Here is a 14,715-nt window from a genome sequence, read left to right on the forward strand (position 1 = left end):
TTCCCAGCTGGGATGTTTTAAAGCCCGGCGCCAAAGCCACCCTGTGAGAAAGATGGTCAATGAATCAGTGCCTAAAATCTCCCCGCTAGTCAAGTGTTAAAGCTAAATGTAGTTTTTCCAGTGTCTTTTTTTCTTTTTTCTTTTTTTCTTTCTTTTTTTCTTTTTTTTTTTTTTTTTAGTGTGGTCTACAGGTGATGTTTCTGCAGTGGTTTGGGGCTGAGTTCATAAGAGATGATCAGTGGTGTAGCCGGTCTACACACTCTTGTTGCTCTTTCGGGAACTGGGTCAGGGCCTGCAGCCTGTTCGCATCACTCCCTTTCATCCATGTCTGTCACGGATTTCTGGGGCCTCCGGGCACAGGTGTTTCTAAGCAACCACCTGGGAACACAACCTGCGGGGGACAGAGGGCTGCCCCGTGAAGATTCTGGAGCCCTAAGTGAAGCATATGGGGTAGCAGGTGCGTGAATCCGCACCTGGAGGGAACCGGCACTGCATCACCACCCTCACATTCGTGTTTTACTGCTTTTCCTTTTATGGCGATTAGCGAAAGTAGTTCCTGATAAGAACTTAAAATCCAAAGTCCACCTCACTTTCAACGTCTTCAGATTTCAAAACGGCAGTGCTGTTGAGGTTTGGTTCCAACTCCAGAAGACAGGTTCGGTGCTGGTGTCACCATCACGGTTCTGGGTTCTGGAGGCTTCCCTGGCCCAGGCAGTGGAACTCAGGATGGGACCATCTCCCCAGATTCACCCCTTCACCCCCTGTGTCCTCCCGCTGGCTACCTCCGACGAGTCCCGGATGTACACTGCAGTCCAGGGTCCTTGGTGGCACTTTCAAGGAGGCACTTCCTGTCATTCTCCACCGTGCACCCTTTCCACCTTCCCCACTGCACGTAGGAGGACGTGTCATTTCACGTTGATCGTGAAGGACTCTGCCCTTCATGTCCCTCATCGACATGGATGTTCCAGGAGGGTAGGAATTGGGTTTTCTCCACCAGGATGTAGTTTTCCCTAGCAAAAATCACATGCACTGCCTGACACAGTCGTCACTCACCAACATCTGCTGGTGGATGAACTGTACTTGCACATTAGTGCAGGGAGGGCAAAACCTGTCTACATCCTCCAGAGCCAAACCAGAGCGCAGCCCCTGCAGGCATCCACACTACGGCTCCTAAGAGCCTGATCCTGCAGATGCAGAGCACCTCCCCCTTAACTGGAGGATGCTCTCATGCATGTGGGGGGCCTGCCCTCAGCCCCAGCCACACTGAGAGGTGGCCCGTGGGGGCAGCTGTCATGGGCAGCCCTGTGATAGGAAAGGGGCCGAGACCCCACGGGGTCACATGCCTGAGGTCCCTCAGGGCAGCTGTACTGTTCCCTGCAACACTCAGTGAGTGGTGTTTATGCATGTGTTCACTCACGTTTATTGCCTTCACTATAATCCTAGTGCTAAACGGGCAGATAATTGTTCATGATTGGATGCAAGTGTAAGGATTCTCAAAGTCAGAGGATGGGCAGCTGGAGAGATGACAGACGAGAGAGAGATTGAGGGGTGGTGCCTGGCTCTAGGAGACATTCATCATCGTCATTTAGACAAGTGTTTAGTGCTGTGGGTACATTCACACGTCTGTCTGTTTTTGAGGGGGAAGAGAGGCAGGAAGAGGGAGGGCAGAGGGAAGAGAAGCAGCAGGACCAAACACCAGAGCAGATGCTCACGGGTCCTTCTTTCAAACAGGCAGTCACTCGGAGAGCTACAGCTGGACACTTCCAGGCCCAGGACGACGGGCCGGCCCTGTCGTTCAGAGACCGCTTCTGAAACAAACAACTGGAGCAAACTGCTTGTACGGCTCTCTCCAGTGCCTGAGTCCCTTCCCTGGGCCACTTCCGGTCACCAGCCACAGCCCTGGACACAGCCCTGGACGCAGCCCGCACTGACAGCCGGCCACCAGGTGCTTGTGTCTGCCCACTTCTCTGTGCCAGGACTGCTCAGATGCTTGGGATGCTCGCTGCACAGGTGCAGGGACAGCCCAGAGTGATGGGACACAGGGAAGGAGCAGTCAGGGCCCTGCCCCGACTCCATGCTCCCAGGGCCTGCAGCACAGACCTCAGTCAGGCCTTTCTTATCCCTGTTCCCCAGGTCACCTCTCCAGTTAGCCCCCTCCTTTCAGAGGGACCTGGGTAAGACCCCATGTAGCCCCAGTCCTCAGAGCCCCCAGGCCCACACTTCCTTATCTTCCACATGTGATGATCCCGTACGCTACTTACTGGAGGCTTGAACTCCCTTCCTGAGAGCATCACAGGCCTGTTTGAGGTCAGAAAGAAAGGAACAACCAGGACAAAGACGACCCAAGTCTGCGGCTGGTGCTCACACACCGCGCAGCTACTCCGGCCAGACGTCAGCCGTGCAGCTTGCAGGAGCTGACCCTGGAGGCAGGTGGGGATGCCTGTCTGCATACCAGGTGCCCGTCTGAGCAGGGGCCTGCTGTGGCCCTCCCAGGCAAAGGCAGCGGCTGAGCCCACCTGGCACAGCTCCCGAAACCTGTACATACACACCCACTGCAGTTCTTGCAGATGCACCGATGGGGGGGGACCTTCAGAACCAAGCTCAGGTGCCAGAGCCCCGTGTGGCACTCCTACCCAGTGAGCCCGAGCCAATCCAGGTTTGAACCCAGCCCAGCCCCGTGCACGTGACTGGCAGATGGAGGTCGGCGGGCTCCCATGAGCAGCACCCCGGGAGGATGCGGGCACTTCCAGGCACTGAGGGCCATGACCGCGAGCTCCATCCCGCAGATGTGTGCAACAGTCCAGCAATCCCAGGCAGGGGCAGGAATGAGTGCCTGCAGCGGGCAGGACAGATGCTCGGCACCTCCACTGTGTACCACGCAGGCTGCATCGGCCCGTCACACCTGCACCTACTGGCCCTGGACACAGGCCACCCGCCCCAGCCTGCTGATGGGCCCGGCCACGGGGACCCGCAGCAATGCCAGGAAATGCCTCCCAGGACAGTCCAGTGGCCTCCAGTGTCGGATCACTTTTATAGATGAGGTGGGGGGATCAGCTACAGAAAGGATGAGAAGGCCCCCCATCCCTCCTGCCTCCTTCCTCGGCCTGTCTCCTGGATCCTCCCTCCTGACCCTCTCTCTGTCCCTGCAACATCCCTGCTGCATCCCTGCCGTGCCTCCGCAGGCACTGGGGAAGGAACCAGGGCTGCAGCCACATCTCTGCCCCGCCGGGCTCCTTTTGTATCACCAGACGCCATTCAAAATGCTCTTTTGAGGGATTTTTAAAAAGTAAACCACGCCTAAGTCTACTCAAGGAAATGAAGCCAGACGACAGTTGTTACAGTGCTGGCCCGGGGAGAAGGGGAAGGCAGGACAGCAAGGTGGCTGCCCTGTGTCACCTAGACATGACCGAGGTGCCCAGGTAGGTGACAGCTGCTCCCTCAAGGGTCCTGGGTCGGCCCGGAGCAGCCTCAGCCTGGGCAGCGGTGGGCCTGTGTGCAGGGACGGCCGCTGTCCTCTGGGTCCTTCCCACTCCTGGCTTGTCCCCTCAGCATTCTTCCTGCTGCTTCCCCCACTCCAAGGCTGAGGATGCTGCTGCTAAGGATGAACAGCACCTGCCCACATTGGAAGCCCATGGGCCCATCGAGCCAGGGGCCCTCAGGCTCTGGTAGGAGCCAGCTAACGTCCGCTGGGGTGGAGCTGTACATGGACATGGGCACACGGTCAGCGGATGGTGCCCCTGGTGTCCCCGGTTCTCGAGCCAGAGAGGACAGTCCACGGCAAGCATGCACATTCCAGATCAGGGCATATCCGTTACCGAGGGGAACAGAAGACATGTTCCATAGTGGCCCTGTGGCGGTGCTGCCTGACACAGGGGAAGATGGTTAAGTTGCCCATTCTGGAAGGTTCCAGGAACTGCTGAGGGACCCAGACCCCACTGACTGAAACTCTAGAGGCAGGGCCTGGGTCTCCCACTGACTGCCACATGCTGGGGATACAATCACATGGGACGGTGTTCAGGGTTGGCTTGAGTGCAAAGCAATGGTTTGAACCCACACAGAACAGCCTGTGCCACTCGGCTTGGGACACCTCGCTGTCTGAAGAAGGGAGTGAGTGGAGTGAGTGACGCCGACTGTCGCTGCTCCCTCAGCAGGAGGACGGGGCGATGGGGGTGGAGCTGGGGTGGCAGACATGGACTCTGAGGTTTCCTAAGCTGTGCTGCTCCGTGACATTGACCTTGGTGAAGAAATTCTGGAATGTTCCTCAATGATAAGCCATGAAGTGTTTGCAGTCCTATAAACTAGAAAGAGCTTGGCATCACCACTGTGGCCTCATCTCACACTGCTCATGCGTTGCCTTGGTTTTCGGTGCAGGGCATCTGGGGCTGGATCTTCATGCCAGCCAAGAGCCACCAGGCCTGGCCAGCTGCACTGGCACTCCGTCCCCGAGCATCCTGTTGGTAAAGTGGTAACAGTGACAGAGCCTCGGGGCTGGCATCAGAGGTCTTGACGCCCAACGGGAGAAACATAAAGGTGGTTTGTGAAGTGCCAAGTATTGAGCACTGGGTCTTCCCCCCCACCCCCCCCCACCCCCCGCCCAGTACAAAGCTGTAGAAGAATGTGGGTTTGACTAGTAAGCAAAATGATCATATTGATTGCTGAAAAGGGAAAAACCTTTGGGGAGTAAATGAAACTTCCACAGGTTGAGTGATTTTTAACACCCAGGTGAAGTAGAACTCAAACCTAGTTTGTGCTCAAACCGCAATGTTTGTGCTCTGATGTGAACCTGTTTGTGTAAGCCGTCGGGAGGGAGTGTGCAGTTGGGGCACAATTATTCCATGTCTACCTGTGTCAGCGTGTGAGTTTGCTCTGGAAGGACATGGCTCCACTGAGTAACTGGGCTTCCTTCATCTTTGGAGTGTGACACCTCGAGCCCTGCTCCATGCCCTAGGGGTGACCTTAGCTCTGAGGAAGCTTCCGTATGTGATGGGCTTGAGGATGTCCCAGTCGTTCAGAGGGGACACATCAGGACAGTGACGTCTCCCGGAGCTGACACAGGCCAGCACGTCCTGACACCATCCAGCAGCTCAGCAAAGTGGTTGAGAACAGGTGCTGTTTCTCCAGCCGGCGGCCTGGTCCCCCTCATAAGCTCTCGGAGCCTTATGGACCGCGACCCTGGCCACACTGCTGCCAACACGGTGTCTCCTCCTTAACATGGCCAGGTGTCTTCCTCTGCTTCAGGGGAAGGCTCCCAGCCATGCAGGGAGTAGTGACACAGGGAGCGGCAGTGGGCTAGGGAGGGAAAAAGAGGTAGTAGCTCAAACAGGCCAGGCCAGCGCTGTGCAGCTCATCAACGCTCACCTTCCAGTATTGATTAGATGCCCAAAGTATGCCTAGCACCACACAAGGGGCCATGAGGACTGAGCCAAGGAGGTGTGGGCACGGGTATGGAAACATTTATATTACAGACCAGAAATAAGCCACCCAGAAATGGGAGCAAGAAAAATCAGAGCAGAGGAGACAGTGAGGGGACAGCCAGACAACAGCCTGCAGGGACGGCAGGGCTTCCACTGCATGGTGCCCACTGGAGGCTCCCAACGTTGGGTTCCACGCTTGGACCTACTATTCCCCGGAGGCAGGAGTACTGAGGTTTGGGACATTTGTTTCCAGCACATTAGCCTATGTTATTTACAGTAACAAACTGAACCAAGCCAGACATTCTTCAAGTTGGCCTCGTTGTTCAACCCAGCTTGTAGCTGAAGGAACATTCTAGTGCATTCCAAAACAAAATCAGTTTTTACAGAGGGGGGTCGGGTAGGCCAGGCACCGCCAGCCAGTGGGCACGATGCCTCCTGCAACCTCTGCAAACCCGTTGTTCCTCTAACTCTGTCCTGACCCTTTACTTGGTTGACATTATTGGAGAGTGAAGAGTTTCATAGAATTTATTTTTCTAAATGATGGAAATTTACTCCTTACTTAAAGGTTAATATTTTTAAAACCATTTGAAATGGTTTGTAATATGTGAGACTTTGCGTTCTTAAGCAGATGACAGCTTACCCTTTGTGTGTGTGCGATTCTGTACCTTTGTTAAGACAGGAAGTTTGGGGATCGTCATGTCCCCCCGAGCTCCTGGTCTGAGAGAAGGCTGGGAGCCTTCCCCTGAAGCAGGGGCTCCAGTTCCCATTACTGGAACCTTTTGTGGGTTTGCTTTCTGGAGTCTCTTTGTCTTCCTCACGCTTCTTGCTGTGTTTTCCTTTAAGATTTCAAACCTTATCTTGTGGACTATGAAACACAAGGGTGAGTAATGACAGAAAGTGAAAACAACTTCAGGACAGGGACGAGAGCCAGGGGAAGGGCAGACTGGGAACGCCAGGGCCGCGGCCACCATGCTGTCGGCCCCAAAGGGGTCCGCACCCAGCCAGCCCTGCCCCGGCTCTGCACCCAGGCCCCCCAGCTCTGCACCCAGGCCACCACCTGCCCCAGCTCTACACTCAGGATCCCCAGTTCCGTGCCCAGCCGCCTCCTGCCCAGGCTCTGCCCTCAGGCTCCTGAGCTCTGATATCGGGCCCCTCAGCTCCATACCCAGCCCCCTCCAGCTCTGCACTCAGGCCACCCCACATCCTAGCTCTGTTACCAGGCCCCCTGAGTCTGTGCCCACTCCTACCCAGCTCAGCACCTAGGCCTCCTAGGCTCTGCACCCAGTCCTACTCAGCTCAGTACCCAGGCCCCTGGGCTCTGTACCCAGGACCCCCAGCTCCCGGCTCAGCACCAAGGCCTTCTAGGCTCTGCATTCAGGCCTACCCAACTCAGCACCCAGGCTCCTGGGCTCTGCCCAGGCCCCTCAGGTCCTGGCTCGGCACCCAGGCCCCTGGGCTCTGCACCCAGGCCCCTGGCTCCACACTGTGGCTCCAGGCTCTGCATTGAGGCTCCCAGCGGCCATGGCAACAAGGGGAAGCAGAGCAGTGCCCTGGTACACCAGGCCTCCTCGCCCTGGCTCTCCTCTCCCCTGACCGGCTCCGTCCCCAACACCAGCATGTTTCGTCCCTCCCACTCTGCGTTCCCGGCTCTGCCGCCGTCACCAGCAAACCTCCTGACAGAGACATGACCCTTCCTGTTTCTACTTCCTCCCTTTCATTCACGTTTCGGAAAGCTGACATGTGACTCACCATCCCCCCGCCAGGAGACTCTTGCTTCCTGACAGATGAGCACAGCCGATGGCGCTGCCTGGCCTCCTTCCTCTCATCCCTGAAAGGTGTCTGGACTGTCTTCTCCGCCTCTGCCACCGTCCTCTGCAGGCTTCTCTTCTCCCACCCGCCCACGTCCCTACACGGGCCGTCGCTCCCCGCTGCCAGGTGGACACTCCCGGAGGCCTGCGCCGCCCACGGCAGGGGGCTGCTCCCGTCAGGCGGAAGGGCCGCCTCTGCTTGGGTCACGGCATCTCCCACCTGCTCCCAGTCACTGGGGTCCCCACTGAAAAGGAGGCACACCCGGGGCTCGAACCTAAGAGCCTTACGGGGGACGATTCCACGGTGTGAGCTGGGTTAGTGGCCCCGAAAGCAGGGTGAGGTGTTGCGGGACTGTTTGATGAGCTTCCTCTGTGGAGAGCGTGTGGATCGGCGGCCCTCGGGGCTCCAGGGCCTGGGCGCCTCGTCGGGCTGAGGCCCCTGCTCCCGAGGTGAGAGGCAGCCGCCTGGGGCTGCGCCTGTGCCCAAGCCCTGGGAGCAACACCTGAGACAGGTGAACTGCGCGGTGTGTGAGCCACGCTCAACCAAGCTCCTGTGGACGCCTAGGAACCGAGTGCTGGAGGGAGCCCCAGCCACACACCTGGGCCGCGGCCATGGGCCTGACAGAAGCGGACACACACCCGCTACCTCCCTACCCCGGACCTCTTCCCTCACCCGGGGGTCCCTACCCCCGACCTCTTCCCTCACCCGGGGGTGCCTACCCCCGACCCCTTCCCTCACCCGGGGGTCCCTACCCCCGACCCCTTCCCTCACCCAGGGGTCCCTACCCCCGACCCCTTCCCTCACCCGGGGGTCCTTACCCCCGGCCTCTTCCCTCACCCGAGGGTCCCTACCCCGGACCTCTTCCCTCACCCGGGGGTCCCTACCCCCGACCCCTTCCCTCACTCTGGGGTCCCTACCCCCGACCCCTTCCCTCACCCAGGGGTCCTTACCCCCGGCCTCTTCCCTCACCCGAGGGTCCCTACCCCCGACCCCTTCCCTCACCCAGGGGTCCCTACCCCCGACCCCTTCCCTCACTCTGGGGTCCCTACCCCCGACCCCTTCCCTCACCCGGGGGTCCCTACCCCCGACCCCTTCCCTCACCCGGGGGTCCCTACCCCCGACCCCTTCCCTCACCCAGGGGTCCCTACCCCCGACCCCTTCCCTCACCCAGGGGTCCTTACCCCCGGCCTCTTCCCTCACCCGAGGGTCCCTACCCCGGACCTCTTCCCTCACCCGGGGGTCCCTACCCCCGACCCCTTCCCTCACTCTGGGGTCCCTACCCCCGACCCCTTCCCTCACCCAGGGGTCCTTACCCCCGGCCTCTTCCCTCACCCGAGGGTCCCTACCCCCGACCCCTTCCCTCACCCGGGGGTCCCTACCCCCGACCCCTTCCCTCACTCTGGGGTCCCTACCCCCGACCCCTTCCCTCACCCGGGGGTCCCTACCCCCGACCCCTTCCCTCACTCTGGGGTCCCTACCCCCGACCCCTTCCCTCACCCGGGGGTCCCTACCCCCGACCCCTTCCCTCACCCGGGGGTCCCTACCCCCGACCTCTTCCCTCACCCGGGGGTCCTTATCCCTGACCTCTTCCCTCACCTGGGAGTCCTTACCCCGACTTCTCCCCTCACCGGCTTCGGGTGGGCCCCCCAATGTCAATCCAGTCCTTCACTGGCCGCCACAACCAGCCTGCTCCTTGCCGGCAGATTGAGGAGGAAACCAGGGACATGCTGTGGCTGCTCCTCCCTGCAGTCCTGCCCCGAAACGTGAAGTCCTCAGGCCCTGGCCCCTGGAAGGGGGACCCCATGTTTCAAGAGCAGCAGAGACCCTGTGGTCTCTCTTCCTCTGGACACTTGCTCAGCAACAAAAGGAAAATCAATTAAGGGAAGGAAAAAAATAAGCAGAGCTCCTTAAACATGGCCTTCCCCTGCTTCAACACATCACCCAGCGAACCCAGAGCTGCGTGTGAAGTTAGGAAGGTGTGTGGGGTCAGAAGAGGGGGCAGAAAGCAAAGCTCCAGCGGCTGCCACATGCTGTCCTTCTGCTTGATTTTGACGCAATTGTTAGGGAGCAGAGTTACAGGTGAGGACAGCATCAGAGGTGTGGACAAAACAACCGGGTAACTGGCCCAAGTCGAGGAACGTGTCCTGCAGAGCTTCCCACACCAGCACCTGAAGCATTTGGAAAGGAAGCAACGTTCATACAGGATCTCAGCTCAGGGCAGGTGGGTAAGCCATCCCAGTCCGCCTCCAGCAGGCACTTCTCATCTGTTTCGGCTAGGCAGCACAGGAAACCATTCCTCTTAGCTAACAAACATGCTTTACATTTTGTGTTCCTATGGTTTAATCCCCAGCAACAAACCGTAACCATCATAAATGTAAACAGGTACAGGAGCAGCGGGTTTTGTTGGGGAAATCCATCACACAGAGAAACTCAAATCTTCACCAACAGAACAGACTGCAAATCACACCCAAGGACACATCTTCTGGGAGCAGGGCTTATAAGAACATTTCCAGAAACACACTATAAAGCCATGTTTCAGTGAAACTGAATATTAAGGAGAGTGTGGTGGTTTGGATGCTTTCCTTAAACAGAAGTTACAATAAAATGTTTTGACAAAGAAGAAGTGCTATGGTTTAATATCTCATTATTTCCCTTTGAAATTTCTACAAGAAGCTCTGGTAAGAATTTTTAAACACTGTAAACTCTTGTAGGAGTAGTAACGTTACCACGCGTGATCAATATCTGATATTGGCAGACGTCCAATATGTGAGGAAGAGAATATAAAAATTAAAGGGATTCTGCTCTTTCTTCAAATAAGAACTGGAAACATAAGAGAATATAACAGTATTTGCCAGCCTCAGGGTAGAATTTGTTATTGAAAAATAATGCATCATCGTTACTACTGTGTCATAGCTCCATAAATCAGCTCGCTGATTTGTATCTCTCTGTGAGAATGGTATTTATTTCATCTTCTCTTCATTATCCGGTCATAGTCTTCTATTTCCTGCAAACTATAATCAGAAAACATCATAAGGGGGACACCTGGGTGGCACAGTCCGTTAAGCATCTGACTCTTGGTTTTGGCTCAGGTCGTGACTTCAGGGTCATGAGATTGAGCCCCACGTCAGGTTCCATGTTCAGTGTAGAGTCTGCTTGAGATTCTCTCTCTGCCCCTTCCCCCTACTCATGCGCTCTCTTCCTGTCTTTCTCTCTCAAATAAATAAATCTTTAAAAAAAAGAAAACATAGTAAGACGGAATGATGAGCAATAGACATTCTTTGGTAGCATCTTTTTTCTTAAAAATGTTTGCTATACTGTACAGTGTGCCTTTGATGGATAAGATTTTAAATACTCACTAATGCCAAATACTGTAGCAACCTACACAAAAGTGTAAGTTTTAGTCTATCATTTAGAAATATCTAACTAGGGATCCCTGGGTGGCGCAGCGGTTTGGCGCCTGCCTTTGGCCCAGGGCGCGATCCTGGAGACCCGGGATCGAATCCCACATTGGGCTCTGGTGCATGGAGCCTGCTTCTCCCTCTGCCTGTGTCTCTGCCTCTCTCTCTCTCTGTGACTATCATAAATAAATAAAAATTTAAAAAAAATGTTTTTTTAAAAAAAGAAGTATCTAACTAGTTCACTTGAAAAGAGAAAAATGCAGAAATCTGTATTTACTTTTCATCTGGCTGTTTGTCCCATAGATATCTTCAGAATGTGCTCTTTAGATACAAGAACCAACTGAAACCTAATAAAAAAGTAATGATTGAGTGGTTGACAAATATTTACAATTTATAGAAGTCGATGTAAGGAGGGAAGCATACTTTTGAGAGGCTAGCATTTGCTAAGGTGATCTAGCACCTCCTCCAAACTTTACAACAATGACCATGGGAAGCATGTGGGGAGCTCACCCTTTCTTGCAAGTAACAGGTTAGCCTGGCACGGTGTCCGAAGATGCTGGCAGAAGACAAAGCCTCCTGGCTCAGAGACAAAGGGCTCTGCTGCTCCCAGCAAAGCAGGCAACAGGCATTTCACATTCATCACTACCCCCTGCTCCCCCAGTCCCATGGGATGCTATGGGATCTTGGGAGACGCTGCACAGGCAGTGGGTCAGTGCTGCTACTGACAGCTAGCTCCATGCCTAGGAATTCTCAGTCTTTTATAACCTACTCTTTGCCCCACAGGAGACATTATCTTTATTGCACAGGATAGTGAAAAAATCTGTCCCTTGCAGATAAGAGACAACACTCTCTGTCTCCCGAGGCTGTTTGCTCTATCACCACCCTGGGCAAGGTAGTTGTAACAAAGCACACAGAAAACCAGAGGCCCATGGAGATTTGCCTCCCAACAGTGGACAGTATTATTCCATTTATCACAGATTCGTAAATTCACCACTTGAAATGGCTACGGACTTGCTCAAGGTCATAGAGCTTATCAAGCTGATGAATCAGGATTCACATCTAGGTGGGTCTGATTCTAAGCTAATCTCTTTATCATACAGCTGGATAGCATTCTTCCCACCTGAGAGCAGAGTTAACCAATATATAAAAGGCATTATTACCAAAACTCTGATTTTACCATGCTTATATCTGGAATGTTTAACATTTCAATGACAGGTCTATTATTGTCAATCCTTTTGACTGTGCCTAGCATTATCATCCTGCATTTTTCAAAAGTAGAACACAAAGGTAGAAGTAAACCAGCAGTAGAATCAGCATTTTTGCATGTTTAAGGGACATCCTTAGAGGGTTCATTCCCAGCTCTGGGATGCAAGGAAAGCAGGAACCACCTCCGACCCCTTGATAGACCACCTCTTTGGACCATGTGACTTTTAACACCGCAGCGGGTGGCACCTGAATTTGGGCTCACTGTACAGTTTTCTTTCTTGTAAAGCCAATAATACTATATGAATAAATTTTGATAATTTGGTAATATAACCTAAAAATTAATCCAGTTAATTTTAATTTTAACTGGATTAATTTTTATAATTAATAAGGCTTATAAGTCACTGTTATAAATTGATGGATTTATAAGTCAAATTTTATGTCATTGTGATATGTGCATTTCTACAGGATTTTTTTAAAAAAACAGGAAACTTTTTTTTAAAGTTGTATATAAACTTAAAAGAACTATAGCTTATTTTTAGACATGACAAAAGATTTTACACGGTTGAAATGCATGGTTTTATTCCCAGTGTTGATTACTCTGATTTACTTCTACAATGTTTATGCTGTACACGCCCATTTTTTTCAAAAAAGAAGCAAAGCTGCCAAAATTAAATGTCTTAAAAGGGATCAGAAAGAAAAATGTAGACAGAGTTTTCCTGAGTCCAACCACCTCAAGAAGTGAAAACCACAACAGGAAACCACTCTGACCAAGCACACGACATTTGCTATATATATAACGTGATCTGGGTTGCAGATAAGTAGAATCTTTTTCCTCTAACTTTATTGAGGTATAATTAACATACAATGAACCACACATATCCATTTAATCCTTTTTTTCTCCCCTCCCAGATATATGCTTTGTAAATATTTCCTTCCAGATTTGAGTTGAATAAAACTCAAACATAAATGTTTCCAAATTAAATCTTCCTAAATTAGCTGTGTAGTTTTACATTCTTAATTTGTATAGAAAAGCAAAATAAGAAAAAAGAAAACAAGATATGCTATATTCTACTTTTAACTAACTTTTGAATTTAATAATCATATATGACAAAAATAACTTACCTGATTTTAAAAATTATATTTAACAATCCAGGAATAACTTTTTATTGGCTAAGAGTACATTTTGGAAATATTTATTGTACAACATTATCCTTGACTTTTTCCTTTCAGCCAGAAGAACTAAGATGAGAATGCTTTAATCTATAAAATTCATTATAATTAGTGTGGAGGCCAAGAAAAATTAAGGCCATCCCACCTAAGTTTAGCATTAGCACAAGTACAGCCATCTTAGGCCCCTGTGAATAAGACCTGACCTTTATGGGAAAAACTGCAGAATGTCCTCAATGTCCTCGGCAGGTAATCCCATATCAGAAAGACAACAGAGCCCACGCCCATGGTAGAAAGTCTCATATTAGAATGAGAGAACAGAGCTCAATGCCCTTGAAAGCCCACATCAGAATGTAAACAGAACTTGGAGAAATTCTTCCACCCCTTCTGAAAATCCCCTAGACCAGCCTATAAAAAACCCAGCTGTAACCCACTTCAGGGTCCAAGTCCCTGCTCCGTTGTGTCGGGTACACTTGGACCCGAGCTCGAGCTTGTAAATAAACCCTCGTGCACTTGCATCTGTGTGGGCTCCTTGGTGGTTTCTCGGATTCGCAATCTTGGGCACCACATTAGCACCGTTTTAAGCATATAAGGTAGTGATAACTAAGTCTACGTTGTGCAATAGTAATGGTTATATTTTGATCATACAGAACTTGTGTGCTAATTTTTTTCATTTAGAAAAAAAGTTGTTCTACAACATAGACAAACCTTGAAAATATTATATTAAGTGAAAGAAGCAATCACAAAAGGCCACATATTGTGTGATTCTTTTTATGTGAAATGTCAGAATGAGCATAGAAGTAGAAACAGAAAGATGATTGGTTAACCAGGGCTGCAAGGTTTGGGGCAAACTGGGGAGTGACACCTAATAGGTACAAAGCTCCTTCTCGGGGTGAAGAAAATGTTCTGAAATTAAAGAGGGTGATGATTGCACGACTCAGAATATACTAAAAACCACTGGCTGTACACCTTGAAAGGTGAATTTTATGGTAAGTGAATTATCTCAACAAAGCTGTTACTAGAAAAAGCTGTTGAACTTCTGCAGGAGTATGGGTACATATGGACAGCCCACTGTCCACTTAGAGCGCTCAACCAGACACCTGCCTTTCCTATAATTTCATGGCTCTCACATGCCAATCAATAAAACCAAGACTTGGCCCTTTGAAAAGATTAATGAACTGAAAAACCTCTAGGCACAAATAATCTATATCAGGAATGAAGTGAGAGACATCACTATAGGTCTCATACATATTGTAGCCGTTTTAAAATGATATCCTGAACAGCTTCATGCAAATAAATTTGAAAATTTAGATGAATTGAATGTAATTTCAGAAAAATGAAGCTTGCCAATGCTGACACAAGAAGAAATGGAAAATTCAAGTAGTTCTATAACATTAGAGGAACTGTAGCTATATTTAACCCTCCTCACCACCCCCCAAAACAAAATCTCTAGGCCCAAGTAAATCCTATCAGATTCTTGGGGGATTGGGAAAATCAGAGAAGAGATGAAGGGGAAAACTCCCAATAATTTTTCTGAAACTGGCATAACTTTGACATCAAAATCTAACAAGGACAATATAAGGGACAAAATGATAGGCTGATCTTCCTCATGCATATGTATTAATATTTACATATAAAATATTAGCAAAGCAAATATATCAATGTATAAAAAGGATAACACATCACAAAATTAGGGCTCACTCCTGAGAATAGCATAGTAA

The 14,715-nt window shown here is 51.4% G+C and overlaps 1 long non-coding RNA gene across 1 annotated transcript; it reads right to left on the reverse strand.

Moving 5' to 3' along the window:
- Window positions 1–208: 208 nt before the first annotated feature.
- On the reverse strand, window positions 209–7,856 carry LOC140635739 (uncharacterized). Its single transcript, XR_012033082.1, has 5 exons — window positions 7,498–7,856; window positions 7,164–7,242; window positions 6,080–6,279; window positions 4,844–5,289; window positions 209–4,451 (listed from the first exon to the last, which is right to left on the reverse strand). It is a non-coding gene; the product is annotated as an uncharacterized lncRNA (long non-coding RNA).
- Between the last annotated feature and the right edge of the window lie 6,859 nt (window positions 7,857–14,715).

Source organism: Canis lupus, chromosome 1, assembly GCF_048164855.1.
Source record: "Canis lupus baileyi chromosome 1, mCanLup2.hap1, whole genome shotgun sequence".
Lineage (NCBI taxonomy): Eukaryota > Metazoa > Chordata > Mammalia > Carnivora > Canidae > Canis > Canis lupus.